Source organism: Tenrec ecaudatus, chromosome 8 (assembly GCF_050624435.1).
Source record: "Tenrec ecaudatus isolate mTenEca1 chromosome 8, mTenEca1.hap1, whole genome shotgun sequence".
Classification (NCBI taxonomy): Eukaryota; Metazoa; Chordata; class Mammalia; order Afrosoricida; family Tenrecidae; genus Tenrec; species Tenrec ecaudatus.
The window spans coordinates 20407198-20422639 of NC_134537.1; the positions used below are offsets into that span (position 1 = coordinate 20407198).

Below are 15442 nucleotides of genomic sequence, written 5' to 3' on the forward strand. Positions count from 1 at the left end.
GAGCGATTCAATGCTCTTCTTCTCTGTTTAATTCTCTACTCTGGAGTGGAATCCTTAGGTTACTCAAGATGAAGCGTTAGACTAGTCGCCAACGTAGTTTCAAATCCACTGACAGGCACGTTGGAAGACAGGCCTGGCTAACATCACAGCCTGGGCAGCCCTAGGGAGCAGCTCAATTCTGCACACATGCAGTCACCATGCACTGGAATGCATAGCAACGAACAACTCTGAAGTAGCACAGCATTCTGAAACTGCTGTAAATATGGCGTGAAGCAAAAATATATACAAACCCAGACTCCTGAAACATGAAATGAAAACCAGAGTTTTAAAGAAAAGAAAGAAACCGAAAACGCAGAACTATACAAAAATACAGTAACGTGAAAGACTGGCTATTGGCGAGGGGTTTTGCTCCGGATGACAAGTAGGACTGCATCTCTCGAGTGTGTCCCTTTAAAATTCAAGGTGGAATGGATACTGGAGAACTTGCCTCTCAAACTTCTCACTAGTACTGTGCTTTTTCAATACAATTAAATACCACAAGGGGGAGTAGACGCTGGGCACCGGATCCTTTTCGGTGGTAGCGTCAAATGACAGCAGATCCCACTACTATTGTAAAGCAAAAAGAGACTTCTGTGACAAAAACGAGAACAAACAAACAAAAACAAACCAGAACCTTGAATGTAATGTATAGCTAAGGTGGCTTTTCTGTTGTCTCGGGGAATCCTTCTCGGAAAATAAAACCAACAAAAGGCTCGTCTGAATAGTCAGTTTTGAAATCCTGCAAGCTGATTCCCAAAAGTTCTATCAACAAGACTCCCTCCACACAGTAGGTCAAAGGACTGCCAAAGACTATGACAGTGGACTCTGCCTTCGTCACCCGCTACACCTTACACAAATGTTGGCAGAAGGTCGCGCAGAAACGCTTTGCAAAGGACTTTCATTTTAAAATTCATCACCACTTCTGATTAGCCACCGACCGCTGCGTCCGGGTCCGTAGGGCTTCAAAGATGATCGTTTCTGAATCTAAGGGCATCAGTGAATGAACTTGCTCCGAATATGCTTTCGTAGATCTCTACCCTGGCCCGCCTGCTGTTCGTATCAGCAAATATATGGCACACACGTCGTCCTAAAATGAAACGCAACATCCTCACTACAGCATTGACCCGAGCCTTCAGAAACGATGCTACACCACCCAACTTCGGGCGGAAAAACAAAGCGCAAGCGCACTGGCACTCTGTTGCCTAGCTTGCCCACTCTCCCCCTTCGGCTCTGAAAATTCACTTCCGCTCCGCACATCTGCTTCCGGGGCAATACGAAGCTCCGCCCCTCTTCAGCTCCTACCCTCTTCTGCCAACGGGAGGGGGCGGGGGGGAGCCGAGGGGGTGGGGAAGAGTTCGTTGTTTGTTTACACGATGTGAGCGGAAAAAGAGACCAATAAAGTTTATTCTGGAAACAAAAGGAAAAAAAAAACAGGGGCGACCGAGAAAGAGACGGGGCGGGGGCGTGTGGCGGGGGCCGGCGAGGAGAGGGAGTAAGCAGGGGAAAGCAGCAGTTCCGGTGCCGCCGCCGCGGCCGCTGAGGTCTTGGGCTGCAGCCGCCGCGGCCGCTAGGACTGGGGCCGCCGGCCAGGCAGGGCTCGGGCCCGGCCGGGCAGCTCCGGAGCGGCGGGGGAGAGGGGCCGGGAGGCGGGGGCCGGGCCGCCCGCTCTCCTCTCCCTCAGCGCCGCCGCCGCCCGCGGGGCTGGGACCCGATGCGGTTCGAGCCGCGGAGCCTGAGGAGCCGCGAGCGTGAGTACCGCGCGGCAGGGTCGGGTCGGGTCGGGGCGGGCGCGGCGGGGATGGGGATGGGGACGGGGACGGGGATGGGGTAGGTGCCGGGGACGCCCGGGCGCGCCAGCCGTTTGGGGCGGGGGCTGCCGGGCGTCCGCCCGCGCTCGACTGGACCGCGCTCGCCTCTCGCTGGGCTGCCGGCCGCTGACCTCTCCGGGCTGCGGAGCCGGAGGTTCGCCTCGCCCTCTGCTTTCTCCGCCGGACTGCCGCCGCGCCGCGCCGCGCTCCCCATTTCCTTCCTCCCTCGGTGTTTTGGGGATGGGGCTGAGCAAGTGCTCCCTGGGCCCCTGCCCCGGAGCGACAACCTGGTGGCCCGCACCCACCCGCACGCCCACCCGAGCGGGCGCGGCGAGCACCTCGGGCGCTGGAAGCCGGTGGCGGCGCCGCGAGTTCTGGGAGCGGGGCTGTCACGCCCGCAGGCTTGGGCCCCGCCAGCTCCGCGGCCCTGCGCTGGCCCGAGACGGGGTTTAAATCGCCCGGCAGGGGTAGCAGGGAAGGAAAGCCGCTCCCCACCCCGCTCCCCTCCCACCCTTCCTCTGGAGGTTGTTTTTTCCTCTTCGCCGAGACAATCAAACGTGTCGGGTCTTTCATTCATAGACCCGAGACGCGGTCCGGCGTGAGCGGTGTCTTTAGTGAGTCTATTATGTGATGCGTGTCTCCTAGCTACTCAGTGACTTGGAAAGGTAGGGAACGTGCCCCAAGATTGGGCCGTGTCAACGCCAGACGTTCAGCTTTGCTGTTTTGACCGCGCGGCTGGCAGGGATTTGCTTTAGGGTGCCGAAGACCAGTGATCATGGTGGCTTCACTAACCCCGTTCGCCGACTTTGAAAGCGAAAGCGCCGTTTTCTTATATGGCAATGATCGAGGCGCTGTTTACATGTATCAAGGGCTCGGCGAGCGCAACCAGAGGGGGCTTTGTGGAAAACAGCCTGCGCATTTGGCGAAGTGGAGTTGTGATTTCGTCCCAGTGAAGCTTCTTCATTCCAGCACTGCGCCTTTGTGCAAATACAGAAGAGGGGTTTGCAGGGCGATGTGTTGAACCGTAGTTGGTGGGGTCCGGAGATCCCCACAGAGCATTTGGGCGTTCCACGTACCTTGAGCCGACTGATTTCTACTGCCACTGCTGAACCATTGCGGGCAAAGTTAGTCGCATGTTTTCCTGCTTAGAAATTAGGTTCTCGGACTGTTTGCCTACACTGCACCATACGACATGTGTTTATGTACTGGTGCGGGTGTTAATAAGTAAAAGCCCTGGAAATTGCTTGAGTTGAAATAAGTCATTAATTTAATTCGGATAAATCAGAACACTTTGTTTTATTAATGAGCCCCTGATACAATTGCAGTCTAAGAATATACTGGTACGCCCACCTATTCAAGTTTTGAGATTTTTTTTTTTAAAGAATCGTATTCTAATTGAAATCAGCAGCCCCTCCCTACACATTACATGCTCTGGAAATTTTTCATGATCAGATTATCTGTTGTGACTGTCATCAGCCAAAATTATCTGAAGAGGGTCAATCGTTTTGTTGGTGTGTTTTAAGTGTTTTCATCTCATGTTTTGGGTTAAAAGACCAAAATTCCGCCCCGAACTTCCTTGAGTAGAAGTTATTTCCCTGGACTTTTCTCATCATTGCAAAGTAGAGTGCTTTCCTTTACAATTATATAATAGGTGATTGAAAGAAACATTCATTATAATAATGGCATGGAAAATAAATGAACCCTACTTCAATAATTTATTTTCATTGATTTATAAAGTTTGCAAGGCATTCATATTGGTTCTAGTCAAAGGATTAAAAAAAAGGCGCATATGCATACAGAAGTGTGCTTACATAGCTAAAAATTTTTAAGTATATTGTGCATAGCATTATAGATGTCACTAAACACAAATACTATAATGAAACTGGGGGGAAGCTGCATTGAAGTGAACATTCTCATGGACTAGGTCTAAGTCCAAGGAGCCCTAAAGAGTGGGAAGATGCCTGGTTCTGTGAATGGAACCGTCCTAGAGGCAAAGCTTCCTTCCTGTCAGGATAAGGTCCTCTCCATCCCTTACAAGTAGGGGAAAAAAGAGCTAAACTTGTAAATAAAATACTTACATAATAATATATCATTTTTTCTTATAAACCGTTTACTTTAGGTGTGGCTTATTTCTTGTTAATGCCCTTTCCTGAATAAAGATCTTCAAACAATGATTATCTTTTAAAGGGCATTTTCCCTGTTGACCTGTGTATTTGAAAAGAGCTAATATAATCCCATTTGGACTCTTTGGCAACTAGAACAGCTTAAACAGATCTGTTATTTTTATGTTTTGAGTTCCAAGGAGGAGGAATTCTTTAAAAGAGATGTGCTTCTTAAACATAAAAGTATTCATCTCCAGGGAGTATATTTGTGATCCTAAAATTGTACAACTTTAGAAGCCTAGAAGTTTTGGAATGTCATAGTTTATAACCCATTAGCCCATTTACTAGTCTGTTTGGAAGTGTTTTTGATGGTTTTTAAAGCATTTGTCTTGGGGTCCATATTAACCCTGTAGACAGGACAATATTACTGTTCCTGAGAAATGGCATTCTAATCTCATGTCACACAGGTGGCAGGTGACAGACTCATTGACAACACCAAGGTTTTCTGACTCTTTTCACCATACTATGCTGCCTCTAATCTTATTTGTGTAAGCTTATTGAACAGATAAAGACACTGAGGCCCAGAGAGGTTTAATTACTTATGATTACCCTTTCCCATAATGAATGTGTACATTTAATTTCTTATATTGCTTAAATGTGGTTTTTAAGTCCTGAATCATCTAGAGAGCTTGCAAAAATATCAGTGCCATCTCCAGAGATTCCAACTTAATTGATCTGAGATGGGGCCCCAGATAATTCTTTTGTTTGAAAATTTGCCAAGTAATTCTAATAAACCAAATTATAAGTCCTGCCTTTTAATTGAACTGTGTGATTTGGCCCATGCCTTGTCTCTCTAGGTTCATTTCTCCTTCCTCCTCCAGCATCCATCCTGGCATTTACATGGTCTTGTATGGACTCTGCAGATCCTGTTTCCTGGTGATCATTTGTCCACTCTGTACCCTTTAGCTGACTTCTCATTTTTCAGGTGACTTCTTTGAAAAGTCTAGATTAATTTAGTTGCTGCTGCTTGTTCTTTTGGCACCTTGTACTTCTACTGTCACAGCTTTATCCTCGCCATATTGTGATCACTTGTCTACTTATTTATCTGTATCATCTATCAGGATGGAAATTTCGTGAAGATGGTGCCTCCTTCTGAATTATATGCCACTGCATTCAGTGTCAAGCACAGTACCAGGACTAGTTGCTGTCAAGTCAGGTCTGACCCTTAGTGATCAGACCTTGTGTGTCAGAGTGGAACTGTACTCCAAAAGGGTTTTCAGTGGCTCCTTTTTTGGAAGCTGATGGCCAGGCCTCTCTTCCAGGCACCTGCAGATGGACTTGAACCTATACCTTTTGATTAGCAGCTGAGTCCATTAACCATTTACACCACCCACGGATTTCAACTCGGCATAATTTAAAAACAAACACAGCATTGCCTTCCAGTCTATTCCAACATACAGCGACTCTGTTACATAGTAAAACTGCCCCACAGTTGTTTCTTGGCTGTGAGTTTACAGAAGCAGATATCCAGGCCTTTCTTCCATGGCGGTAATGGGTACATTTGAGCGCCCAGCCCAGATGGTAGCAGTCAAACACAAACTGTTCGCAGTACTGAGGGTCCGGTACATATTTGGGTCGCAGAGACAGAGTCCTTTACAATGTGGGATATTCCATAAGCACATTTCTTTATTTTTGTGAAAGTAAATATTTTTGATCCTTGAAAATGCCAGGCATGTGAATTTTATTTAGAAGCAGTTGGGATTATATAGATTATGTCAATAGTGGCGCCCCACTCCAAAGCATGCGCATACACAAAGGGAGAAGTGAAGACAATAACTGCAGCACTGCAGTGGAAGACAGGAGTTTTGAATTCAAAGCCCACTTTTATCAGTCCTCTTGTGTCCTTGGACAAGTCTCCATCTCAAATCTCTATCAACTTCCTCATCTGGAACATAGGAATTCTACTGGATGTTCTGCATTTAACCAAGTAGTCTAGCCTGAAGAGCCTGTGAGTAATAGAAACAATGGCTTTGAAATATGACACTCCTTGCTTCAAAACTAGGCTATTATACTTACTGTCAGGATGACTTTGGACAGTTGTCGCTGGGTTAAATGAGGCACTGTGTGTCCAAGACAGTTCCTCTCCTGAGTCAGGTGTGTAATAAATGTCCCTTCCTTTATCTGTAGAGGGCAGTGGACCTCACGAGTGGTCTCCGCCTCAATAACAAAGTGTTTGCAGGTTCTGTTTTCTACCCTGGTGACTGCTCCCCTGGCGTGACTCCCTCACTGCTATGGAGTCGATTCTGACTCATAGTGATTCTGTGGGACAGAGTGGAACTGCCCTGGTGGGCTTTCCAGACTGATTCTTTATAGAAGTACAAAGCCTCATCTTTCTCCCATGGAGGTACTGGTGTTTTCAAACCACCGACTTTGCAGTTAGCAACCTAACACGTAACCCACTGCAACACCAGGGACTTCCAGGTGTTACTGAGTACCAAAAACCACTGGGACTTTTTTTTTAAATGTCTGACAAACACTTTTAATATAAATACCCATGGCCATTGAGTCGATTACAACGCATACCTATGCTTTATAGGGCTTCATTTGGGGAGCAGATAGCCTCATCTTTCTCCCTCAGAGCATCTTGTGGGTTTGAACCGTCAACCTTGCAGGGTTGTTTTGTTTGTTTGTTTTCTACTAAAAGATCACTTTATTGGGGTTCTTATTTGGTTTCATTTTCTTAGAACTCCAATCCAATGTTAAACACCCAAGTATTGCTCAAACTGCTTTGGAAATGATTATTTCCAGAAGTCTGGACTATGACAGCTGAGTGCCAAGCTATTACTATGTATACGGATGGTAGGGGAGTGAACAGTTTTAAATGATGACCTTGCACTATGTTTTAAAATGCAGTATAACCCTCCCCCAGGAGGATGGATGACAGAAAAGTGGGTGAAGGGAGACATCGGTCAGTGTAAAACATGAAAAAATAATAATTTATAAATGATCAAGGGTTCATGAAGGAAGGAGGGTGGGGAAACAAGGAGGGAAATGAGTAGCTAATACCAAGGGCTCAAGTAGAAAGAAAATGTTTTGAAAGTGATGATGGCAACAAATGTGCTTGACACAATGGATGGATGGATGTGTTGTGATAAGAGTTGTATGAGCCCTCAATAAAATTATTTTTTTTAAATAAATAAAATGTAGTAACATCAAACTGGACCATTTTGGGGTATGGGGAACAAACCAAGGATTACTAAGAAAACTGTTCATCAAGCCATGAAATTCAGGAGTAACTACATGGTAATTTCCAAGTGCTATATGATATATTTCTGGTCAGTAAAAATTTCAGAAGATAGGCATAACAAATATTTTCAATGTCAAATTAGCAGACACATTGATGTCTGGGTCTTATGGTGCTGTGGAATAAACACTGAACTGATTGCAAGGGTGGTGGGTCAAACCCACCAGCTGCTTTGTAAGAGGAAAATGAGGCCACATGCTCCTATAAATATTGTTTGGAAACTCTAAGGAACAGTTCTCCAGTGCCTTGTAGGGTCAAAATGAGTTAGCACCAACACAGTTATCTTAGTCTTATTAAGTTGATAATATCAAAAGTAACCACACATAAGGGGATACTGTTGTTCTGCCGACGTATTTTGATGACCAGTCTTATTTTGGTATAAATCAGCTTGATTTACGTGTGTTTCTCCCAAAGTTTATATGGAAAGTGAATTCTATATAAGTAGGTGACCCTTTTTGGAAAGCACATATAGTAAAAAATTAAAACCCATGGATACGATAAACCTAAGTGTTACCGAAAGAAACCTGTTGCCATCGAGTAGATTCGACTCCTAGTAACCCTGTGGACAGAATAGAACGGCTCCTGTGGGCTTCTGAAAAGGTAAGATTTTATGGGAACGGGAATCCTCAGCTTTCTCCCGCAGAGCAGTGGTGGGCTCAGACCGTTGGACCTTGCCCCTCAGACACCAGGGCTCCTTCACAGAAAGGCTCCGAGGTGAAAGAGAAACTTGGCACAAGTACACAGGGAAGCCTGAGCATCCAATTTGAAGGCTAGAGATTTCCGTCATTTAAAGATTGTTTAGGGGGTAGAAGGATGCAAAATGAACTCCCAAAACTGTCAGAGGGGGTGACTTGCAAAGGTCACAGGGTCCCCAGCAGTGGGAATGCAAGCTAGCATCACAGAGGATGAGGCCACTAAGGCAGAGCCCCATTAGACTTGGTTTCACTGGCCACCCAATGTGTGATATCTATTGGTGAGAAAGGAGTGGCTTCACCTTGGCCAGTGGGAGAGGGGAGAAGCTGGGAGGTGGGGGGCTGGAATGCTGTATGTCACCTTACCCTGTGTTGGGGCAGGTTAGGGTGGGGCCACCCTCCACCCATGTAGGTGGGGAGTTTGTGTCCTCTCCCTGTTTGGGTGTCAACATAAGTTACTGACCCCACTGGGTGACACCAGTCCTGAAGATGCCACTGATTCAGCGTCAGGTAACTTTTGTAATTTGAGCTTTCTCAAATCATTGATATTTGCTATTTACCTTATTCACAATCTTTTGTGTGAATCTGCTGATTAAGGAATGTTTAGGTATTCGTTCTCTTCTCCTCTGTGCAGTTCAGGAAATTAACAGCAACTCCTCCAATTTAACAACGACAACAACAAAAACCCCTGTATGTTTGAAATAAAAATGATGACTTAGAGCTAGGTGTCTTTTGTTTCAAGTTTAACATTTCTTGAAGTGAATTCTCGTTCTGAACGAACTAATTTCCAATCCTAACTGCTACTCTGTTAATGTAGAGTCAAGGATGCAGAAGGGATAAGCACTGGACTGCTTGCTAACCAAGTGTGGAGTTCAAAGCCACCGTTCGTCCTGGACAAGAATGATGAGACTGTCGGCTCCCCAAAGAATTACAGTTTCTGAAACCCTATATAGGTCACTCTTGAGTCAGAATGTACTCAATAGCACTTGGTTTGGTTTGGTGTTTTTTCCTAAGTAACTCGTATAATTTGATGAGATAATTCATATGAGGCCAAATTGCATAAAAACGGCTTTAGAAAAAAATAGATACAAATTATTATCTTGCATATATGTTTAATACAAGAATATAAAGCAAAACCAAAACTCACTGCCATCAAGTAGATTCTGACTCATGGAGGGCTGTCAATCTCTACAGTAGCAGTATCAGCATTCTCTCACAGAGCAGCCGGTGGATTTAAACCACCAACCTATGGGTATCAGTCCCCATAGTGGCATGAGAGCTCCTCATGTTTTAATATTTGGTCTGACAAGTGCTTTTTTCCTTTATATTTTTTAGGAGTTTGAAAATGTATCCAAATTGTACTTGTAAGAGAGTATGATTTAGTATCTTTGGTGTGTGATTGCATTTTTTGCAGCGCCCTCTTTGTATCAGGGCCAGCACTGCCATTTGAAATAAATGTGAGATAAAATAAATTCAGCAAGAATAATTACAGACCGTACTTACCAGGTATACTCCAGATTTTAAGTATTTTGTGTAATGGAAGCCAAGGAAATCAGTGTTGTAACATTTTTAATACTACAGCAGAATGATGGGCTCTTTCTGTTCTGATCATAGCTCTTACCTAAGTCACGAAAACCAAGCTAAACCTGCATTGCCACCGAGTCATTTCCAACTCCGAGTGACCCCATAGGGCATTGTAGAACTATTCTCTCAGGTTCCCAAGGCCGTGGCTCTTAACAGGCACAGACCACCTCTTCTTTCTCCCAAGGGATGACTGGTAGTTTGAACTGCTGACCTCATGGTTAATAGCCCAACATAACCCACTGTACTATCAGGAATCGAGGAATCAATAAACCTCAATGGAGAGATACGTTTTCTAAATTTAAAGTACTGCGTAAGTGTAGGCAATTCTGTGAATTTTAAACATAGGTTTTTGAGTTGCAGGAGGCCGTTTGTGTCCTTTCTTGTATCTGCGCTCTGTGAATTGCTATTTGCCAGCCTTATTAGCCGAGTTAGATCTGAGGTATGTGAGTAACATTTTTCTCTTACGTTTAATTTGTTGCATATTTCTTTTAAAGTTTAGAGATATTCTAAACAAAGGTTAATAGATTTAGCAGAGGTATGTGCCTTAGTGAAGAGAACATTTGCTTTGGGAATCGAGAAATTTGGTTTTCCATCAAGTAGTTCATCTCTCAGAGATGGTATGTTCTCCTGAAAAAAATTAAGGGTCCTTACAATTTCAAATTTCTGTGAGCTGTCCGGCATTTAAAAGTCTTCCTGATTTTAGCGAAGAGTAAGGAAGACATTCCCTAGAGAAGGTGCAGTTTGTTGTCTTTCTTTCCCAATTTTTAGTCTACTGCCAAAGGTTTCAGAATGAAAGTTAATTCATCTGCCTCTTTAAAAATGTACGCATGCTTATGAGACATTCTGTGGCATAAAAAAAGCTGACTTTGGAAAAGAATGGAATGAAGTGATTTTTCCTTTCCGTCTGAAATTATAGTGAACATACTGAGAGTCATCCATACTCCAGCCGTGGCCTTTTTGGGTACAGGCACTGAGAGCAGTTCAGTGACTGCCAGGCACTCAGAGTAGCCCATCCATTGTAAACCCGTTGCCATAAGAATGAAGGCCAGCAGACACTGGTCACCATCCTGACTTAAGAACTTCTAGGAAAGTTTGTTCCATAATTTCTCTTGGTAACCCATCCCAGTAGATGGTTCCCAGGGAATATGGCCTAATCTTAGAAGCATAATTCCAGCACAATATACATCTTTTTTAAAAGTCTGCCCTCAATTGTACAGACAAATATATCAGAAAGCCGTGATACTGTATCTTGTTGATTTGTTGTTCCTATTAATGTTAATTTAATTTACTCACCATCAGCTCTTAAATATTTTTAGCCAACAAGCTGCCCAGGTAATGAGCATTATTCAGCGTTATTTTGTGTCTGTACTCATTTTTCAACAAGCTAAGCAAATTTCTGTGGCTTTTCTTGGAGAGAACATGTTTTTCCAAGTGTTTTTTCTGATGGACATAGTACAAGTGTAGACCTGTAAGTTCTATTGCGTTTGAAACAACTGCCTAAAAGTGAATGAATTGTGTCTTTTAACTTAGGAGATTAGCATTTTAGCATGTTAAAAGTGGCGTGGAGTTGTTTTTTTCCTCCTAAATCAACTGTCATTCTAAGATAGAGATTTATGGACACATCATCAGATATAAAGCAGCATTAATGGGAAAGATTGTAGGAGAAAAAGTGCAAATTAGATATTACTGTAAACTCCAATTTTATATCAGACTGCAGAGACAGTAAAGAATCACATTTTAAATTAACATTTTTATACTTATAATATTCATTGTGCTAGTATTTTGAAAGGTATCCCTATGAAAATATTTTCTTAAAATCTGCCTGCTATTACTACTTGATGTTGAAATCCTGATATCTTAAAGTATCTTAATGTATTTATGAATGATATTTTTGTTCCTTTTTCCTAACTATATATACATTTAAAAGCCAAACATAGCTTTTTAAAAGCAGTTTCTAGATGGACTTTGGGCCTCTACTTAAATCTTACCACAATACAAAAATGATTTGTTCAATCAATGTAGTACTCTATGATACTCACATTTCCAACACAACCACTGAAGACAAAATGGGTTCATAAGAAAATTTGGTTTAAAAAACCCCCAGGTATTAAAAGATATTGCATTGTGTTAGTCCAGGTAGACTAGAGAAACAAATCCATAGAAATTTATATGTGTATAAGAAAGAGGTTTATATGCAAGAATAGTTAAATATTGAGAAAATATCCCAGCCCAGTCCAGTCCAAGCACATATGTCAAATACCAATCTATAAAGTCCTCTTCAGAATCATGAAACACATGCAATGATGCCAAATGCAGGACAATTACAAGCCAGTGGGTAGAAAATCTTTGGATCCACTGGCGTTGGGGTCTCCACGTGGCTTCTCCAGCTTCCAGGGCTACATCAGGGTAAATCTATGTGGCTTCTTCTCGGGGGAATGTCTTGCAGAGTGAGAGACTGTTTCCCGCCTCCAAAGAGGAAACACCAGAATTCCCCGAATTCTCAGGAGAAGGTCATGCCCACACAAAGAGTTATATCTTGATTGACAGGCCAGACTCTACCCCTTCACTCATAATCCTCTCAAATTGACACCAGATTATGTACCTACCACAAGCATCTAGGCCCGCAGTGGTTCACAACCTTCCTAAAGCCACAACCCTTTACTACAGTTCCTCATGTTGTGACCCCCCAACCATAACCATTATTTTCATTGCTACTTCATAACGGTAATTTTGCTATTGTCATGAATCTGCCACCCCTATGAAAGGGTTGGTCAACACCCAAAGGAGTTGCAACCCATAGGTTGAGAACCAAGATCTAGGGTCTTAAAGGCTTGTAGTTAAACGAGTGACAGTCTAGCAGGGAAGCAACAAAGCCTATGTGGAAGAAGCACACCAGTCTGTGATCATGAGGTGTCAACAGGAATAGGTGTCAAAATTTTTTTTAAAAACAATCAAATTGACGGGAATGAACATACACAAAGTAGACACCCAAAACCCACCTGTAAAATAATTGGACAGTCCCTCACAGAAGGAATGATATATCCAGGGTGCAGTATAGTACTGATACATGAAATCCAAGATGGATAAACCCTTCAGAAATAGTAATGGGAGCAATGATTCCACCAATAGCAATGATGGCTGGATAACCCCATTCAAGGGGAATGAATAAGCAATTGTAGGTGAACAGATACATTGAATGGTGTAAGATACAGCAAAATAAAATAAATAATAATGATATATAATATAGCAATAAAGGTTCTTAGGGGTAGCTGAAGGAGAAAGTAGATAAAGGAGGGCTGATATCAAAGGTCAAAAAGAAAAATGTTTTGACAATGATAGTGGCAGTAATCGTACAATTGTGCTTGATCTAATTCAATTATAGATTGCTATAGTATTTGAAAGAACTCCCAACAGATGATAAAATAAAAATAAAAGAACCTTCTATCTCTTTTTGATGCTACAAGCAGTTTCAAATCTAAGAGGCTGTACAGAGTTCCTGGGACAGTTCCATTATCTGTTTTACCAGGAACTTTTTGAAGGCCCCTCATATTAGTCATTTTCTAGCAAAACTGACTGGTTGTTTTTTTCTTCACTTTCTAGAAATGACCAGTTGGCTTAAAGCTTCCCCCAAATCACTTTTATTTTTATCTTTTAAAACAGTTTTATTGGCAGTTAATCCACATATCATACAATTCAATGGTTCATTCATGTCAAGAGGAGTTGCACAGTCATTATCACAGTCAATTTTAGAATATTTCTTCTTCCTTGTACTCATTGTTATTAGTGTATTTTTTAATTATGGAAAAATATAAAAAGCAAAACATTTTCCCATTCTGTTGTATCAGTACTATACTGCACCCTGAATATATCATTCCTTCCTTGTGGCCCGTCTGTGAATTATACATGTATTATAATTCAGAGCCATGGATTATATTCTTTGTTATATAACCATTATTGATATCCTAATCCACATTGTTTGACCACCATTAACATAAAGCTCAATATCCCCTACAAAATTACTTTTAATACCATTGATTATGTATGTATAATTCAGGCCATCACCCAGTTCTTTTTACAGCCATGTGATACTCACTGACACGACTAATGTGCAGTAAAATGGATCTATTGTACAGCTTTTAAGGCACAGTTAAAAGTACTGGTTGTATCTGAGTAAACAGATGACATAAATTAGTACATTCCTCCTAAAAAATGTTTTTTCCAAAAAAAAAAGAGGACCTGATGCAAGGGGCGTAAGTGGAGAGCAAATGCTTTGAGAATGATTGGGGCAGGGAATGTATGGATGTGCTTTATACAATTGATGTATGTATATGTATGGATTGTGATAAGAGTTGTATGAGTCCCTAATAAAATGTAAAAAAAGAAAAGAGGAGAAAAAAATGATTAGGGCAAAGACTGTACAGATGTGCTTTATACAATTGATGTATGTATATGTATGAACTATGATAAGAATTGTATGAGCCCCAATAAATTGTTAAAAAAATGTTTTTTCCCCCAAAGAAAATTGGGGCTAGTAATCTAACAACAGGATTAAATAGTCTTAGAAAGTCCACAAAATATGGTTAGTGTGAGGGGCCAGCCCCAATCCCAACTACCTAGACAGCCTCCCTCACCCCCCAGAAGAATTTACTTCAGAGGACAGCACTGAAGCTACAGCTCATGGAGAGGGACATGTATGATCAGAGCACACGGGAGCAAATGAAGGGGGAGGAAGAGAGTGGAGCACATCCTGGCCCACCAAGCCTTGAGGACGATATCCCTGCTCAGAGCAGACAATGCACAGAGAGGACCATGTGGCCGGCCCCACTACAAGACACAACATCCCCCACTAACCCATAGCCCTACAGGGGACAACACTGGAGACACAATGTTGGAATTGTGCCCAATCCGACCCCACCACACCAAGCCAAAATACTAAGGGTGTGCAACAGAGCAACAAGGGGAGCAGAGCCAGGAAGTCCCAAGGGAATACCAAAAATAGACTTTGGGAACAGGGCATGGCACCCATCAGATTCAACTGGAAAACACCCCTAAATGAAAAAACAGACGTTAAACTATTTACAGACTTTTTTTGTCATTGTTTTTTTGTTGTTGTTTTGTTTTCTTCTGTTGCTTTGTTTTGCCCTGTCTTGTTTTCTGTGCATATTATTATCTCTGCAGGTCTATCTAGATAAGATAGGTGGGATAAACAATCTGGAGGAGAAAACAACCAGACTGGCTGTTCCAGGGGGCATGGACGAGGGAGAGGCGGGGGAAAGGAAGTGGGTGTTAACAAACCCAGGGAAAAGGGAACAACCAGTAATCCAAAATCGATGGTGAGGAGGGTGTAGGAGGCCTGGTACGGCTTGATCAAGGGCAATGTAACCGAGAGGAATAACTGAAACCCGAATGAAGGCTGAGCATGATAGTGGAACAAGAGAAAAGTGAAAGGAGCCAGGAGACAAAAGCATTTACAGAGGTGTAAATACAGGCATGTACATATGTAAATATATTTATGTATGATAATGGGGAAATATGTTGATGTGCATATATGTATAGGTTTAGTATTAAGGTATAAGATGGACATTGGGCCTCTACTCAAGTACTCCCTCAATGCAAGAACACTTTCTTCTATTAAATTTAAATTGACATTCCATGATGCTCGCCTTTCCAACAAGATCCCTGAAGACAAATGGGTGCATAAGCAAATGTGGTGAAGAAAGCTGATGGTGCCTGGCTATCAAAAGATATAGCATCTGGGGTCTTAAAGGCTCAAAGATAAACAAGTGGGCATCTAGCTGAGAAGCAACAAAGCCCACATGGAAGAAGCACACCAGCCTGTGTGATTGCAAGGTGTCGATGGAATCAGGTAGCAGGCATCAAAGAACAAAAATTCTTACCATTGTGAATGAGGGA

General features: G+C 42.8%; 1 protein-coding gene across 3 annotated transcripts in view; it reads left to right on the plus strand.

The window, feature by feature from the left end:
• The first annotated feature begins 1528 nt into the window (after positions 1–1528).
• Positions 1529–15442, plus strand: part of PIK3CA (phosphatidylinositol-4,5-bisphosphate 3-kinase catalytic subunit alpha) — a 102075-nt gene continuing 88161 nt past the window's right edge. For 2 of the 3 annotated variants that reach the window (XR_012785710.1, XM_075556061.1), the window contains exon 1: positions 1530–1787. The gene's annotated coding sequence lies outside the window, so the exon portion shown is untranslated. Of the gene's footprint in view, positions 1788–15442 lie in introns of all 3 variants that reach the window. The other variant, XM_075556062.1, reaches the window with a different exon arrangement.